The sequence below is a fragment of the Berghia stephanieae genome, chromosome 13 (genome assembly GCF_034508935.2).
Source record: "Berghia stephanieae isolate SIO BIC M18660-M18661 chromosome 13, UCSD_Bste_1.3, whole genome shotgun sequence".
NCBI lineage: Eukaryota > Metazoa > Mollusca > Gastropoda > Nudibranchia > Aeolidiidae > Berghia > Berghia stephanieae.
Genome location: NC_088372.1, coordinates 34,334,838 through 34,339,177, shown reverse-complemented (window position 1 = coordinate 34,339,177; position 4,340 = coordinate 34,334,838).

The following is a 4,340-nucleotide window of genomic DNA, read 5'->3' as shown; positions in this document are numbered from 1 at the left end:
CAGTCGAATGCATAGTTATTGTTTTGGGAGATGATATATTTTTCCTTGTAAATCATCTCTCTGTTATGCATTGTATTATGCTTTCTTTATATTATATATGATTTGTAAAACATTCAAGTGTGTTCCTCTTAGCAGGGACTTGTGCTTGTGTCTGGATGAGACTTTTAGTGATCTCAAACTAAGTACTTTGATAGAGTGCTTTTGGAATCTACACCTGTTTCTTATTTGAACCAATTCCCCTTTGTCTTCCCTTTTCTTGGGTGCTTTATTGTAATTCTAGAACTTTTTACTATTCCATTTTCTTCCTTTTTACTGGTGCTGATATGACCTTAATGTGTTGCAAGCGCCGTAAAACCCTTAAAAACAAACAAAACAAATCGTCATTGCTGTTGTCAATGATTTCATGCATGCAAGAGGAGTTGATTTCCATTGCTATCCCATGCTGTTTTCGTGTCCGGTGTGTTGCTGTTGTTGTTGTTGTTGTTGTTGTTGTTGTTGTTGTTATCAGGGATGCCCTTTTCCGGCTAAAGATGGAAAACTTGCTTTTCGAAATCTTCCCCTGACCTTTGTCGGTAATAGTGAGTTGATTTTTTAAGAGATGAAAGTATTGGTTATTTAAAGCCAAAGTATTGGTTATTTAAAGCCAAAGTATTGGTTATTTAAAGCCAAAGTATTGGTTATTTAAAGCCAAAGTATTGGTTATTTAAAGCTAAAGTATTGGTTATTTAAAGCCAAAGTATTGGTTATTTAAAGCCAAAGTATTGGTTATTTAAAGCCAAAGTATTGGTTATTTAAAGCCAAAGTATTGGTTATTTAAAGCCAAAGTATTGGTTATTTAAAGCTAAATTATTGGTTATTTAAAGCCAAAGTATTGGTTATTTAAAGCTAAAGTATTGGTTATTTAAAGCCAAAGTATTGGTTATTTAAAGCTAAAGTATTGGTTATTTAAAGACACCAGTGAAGGAAAAGCTAGTTGGATATTGTGTGTCCTTTTCTATGATTTTAAAGTTGATAACATTTGATGAAGAGAAGATTTGCACAAAATATTTTCACATACGGTTTTTACAAGAAAAACTTTTTTTTTGATTTTAGCAAAGGATATCCTTGGATTGTTGTTGCTGTTGTTGTTGTTATTGTTTTTGTTGTTGTTGTTGTTGTTGTTGTTTATTTTCTTGAAGATTTTTCTATGAATTTTGGTTGTAAAAACCTGTTGAGACTTCTACCATTGGCCATTTTCTATCTTATTGTTTATTGTTGTATGCCAGATAATTTTATGCATCAGTTGTAAATGAACCCTACTTATAATTAATTACAATAATATTTGTTCAAATGTTTGGTTGATATTTCATTGGGGTTTGTTGTTTTTTTGCTGTTGTTGTTTATTTGGCGGGATTTATTTTTTTGTTTGTGTTTTTGTTTGTTTTCTTTTTTTTTTCCGTTGTTGTAATGAGCTTGTGTCTTGAGCAAGCGTTTGAGAAAAATGCTTGTTGTTGTTGTTGTTGTTGGTGTCATAAGTGAGATCTGCTTGGGTCGGTTAACAATATTTTGTTCATAGAAATGCAAAAGAGGTGTAGGACGTAGAATTGTGTTTGATTTTTAGTACTAAACATATAATCTTTCTTAATAATCAATCAATTATAGGTGCTAATATTCCAATACTGTTATGTGTCAGCTAGAGAGTGGGGGGGGGGGGGGGGGGGGGGGGCGGATTGAAAGAGATAGAAAGAGTGAGAGGGAGAAAAAGAGAGAGAATGAGAGGAAGAAAGAGTGAGAGAGAGAGAGTGAGAAGGGGGGGGGGGGGGGGGGGGAGGAGAGACCAAGAGAGAAGGATCTATAGAATGTGGATATTTAGAAAGTCAGGACGGGTTCCAAAAAATAAGTCCAAGTCATCTTTAAAGACACTCTTCTACATGGCTATAGTCTCTTCTACTGCTAGTCGTTGGATGGGGTTTCTTGTAGCCAGGGAGGCAGTAAGTCTTTGAATTATGAATATTTCTAATCTTGGGTGCTTTTCATTTTGACAGAGGTAAGGGAGAGGAATGTACTAAACTTACAGTCCACAGCTTCTAGCAGCTTGTATCACTGTGACTTGTGATATTTTCCCTGTGTTATGGTAGCACGTCTGACCGGTAATCAGAAGGTCTGAAGTTCGATCCCCAGTCGAGGTAGACTGATTTTTTGGGATGGTTGTTTTCTTGTGTTTTTCTTTCTTGCTTTGTCGGGCACATTTCACACACACTTGTTCCGTTCTGTCTTGGTGGGGAAGCCACTTGCTGTGTCTTCTATACCACTATATCTGTTTTCCAACTTGCCTTTTGTCATTGTCTTGGAATGAGATAACTTCATTTTGTCCACTCCCTTTCCGGAGTCCTTGGCTGAGAGGGAAGCAGTCAAATGTAAAGTGTTCGTTTTGGGAGGTGATATTTTTTTTCCCTTGTAAATCATTTGTCTGGTATGAACTAATCGTTATATTTTTGTTTTGAATGTATAGTAGACATTTGTCTGTGTGTCCCTCCTAGTCAGACCCTTTGCTTGTGTCTGGATTAGACTTTTAGATGATCTCAAACTGAGGACATTGACAGTATGCTCTTAGAATCTTCATGGGTTCCCTATTCGAACCCTTCCCCTTTGTCTTTTTTCTTGTGTGCTTTCACTTGTAAATCTAGACTATCCCATTTTCTTCATTTTCTTTTTGCTGGTACAAAATGACGTAAATGTGTCGCAATCGCCGTAGAGCTCTTCAAATCATGAAACCCAACAATTGCTTATTCCCTATAAATAACCCCAAAAAAAAAAAAAACAACAGATGGTCTTTACACCCCCCACCCCCTTTCCTGGCCAACCTTGGTCGGGATATTGGTGTGTTGATTTTTTAAAAGATGTAATCTTGATTGGTTAGAAGCAACAGTTAAGGGTCTGATACCATTGGAGGGAGAGAAGCTTTGCATGGAATATTTTCATTTATATATAAATATATATATATATATATAAATATGCTCGTTACGGGAAAAACTTTTAGGTTGTTTTTATTTTTAGCAAAGGGCATCCCTGACCTGCTCAATGCAAACCATTACGGGGTGTTGGGTAACATATTAATTAATACAGTATATGTATTTTGTTAAGAATTTTAGTACGTCTAAACATTTATCGAAGCTCTGAACTGTCTCAACCCCAGTCAATATATTTTTATGTTACATTGATAATGTTATTATTATTATTATTATTATTATTATTATTATTATTATTATTATTATTACTATTATTATTATTATTATTATTATTATTATTATTATTATTATTATTATTATTATTGCTATCTTACTTGTGAAAAATATCGATATATAAATGAGTACAAATCAATCACTTCACATACATCCAAGATGGCCGTTTCAACAAGGCACAAGACAACTTGTATGTTGATACGGCCATCTTAGATGACTGGGAGTTGGTTTTAAAATGCTCTGAATTGTTAAATTTATAGAGCACTGTCTGGACTACAGGACATACACTGTTTATATACATACATATATATATACATATATATATTATATTGTTTTACAATCTACCAGATTGCTGCTTTCCTTATATGTGACTCATCATTTCAAATGGGTATTATGTCGAGGTCATTCATTCTTATATGTGATCATCACCTTTTCTGAATTGTCGATAATTTTTTTTTTTTCTGAGCCCTGTGATGGACGGCTTGAAAAAAATGGTTATTTACCTGGTAATTAATGACAACACCCCATGAGACAAACCATTTACCTAATCGAAGCTGACCAAAAGGTAATTGCGATGCTTTATTTGTTAAGCTATATATTGGTGTCTGTGAGAGATCTGTACACAGTTGAAGTGAAAGAAATGTTCATGTCACAAGCAGGGCTGCCAACCCTATGCCAAAAAAAGCTTTTTTCACCTTTGTTAGATTGTTTGCTTTTTCTCTCAGTTTGTACGTTTTTTTTTTCTCTCATGAAAATCCAATCTTAACATTGTCGTAAAAGTTGCTTTACTGGGTCGGTTCCTGACCTCCCACAGAGGACAAGGAGGCACTTACTGTGTCTTCTATCCCCCTATATCTGTTTTCCAACATGCTTTCTGTCCTTGTCTTGGAATGAGATTACTTGGTTTTGTCCAGGCCCTGGCTGGATACCCTAGCTGCTGGGAGGGAAACAGTCAAATATATAGTTAGTTTAAGTTTTGGGAGTTGATATTTTTTTTTCCTTTTAAATCATCCCTCTCTTATGTACTGTTATTTTTTTATTTTTAACATATGATTTGTAAACTTTTGAGTGTATTCCTCTTAGTGGAATCTGGTGTCTGGATGAGACTTTTAGGTCATC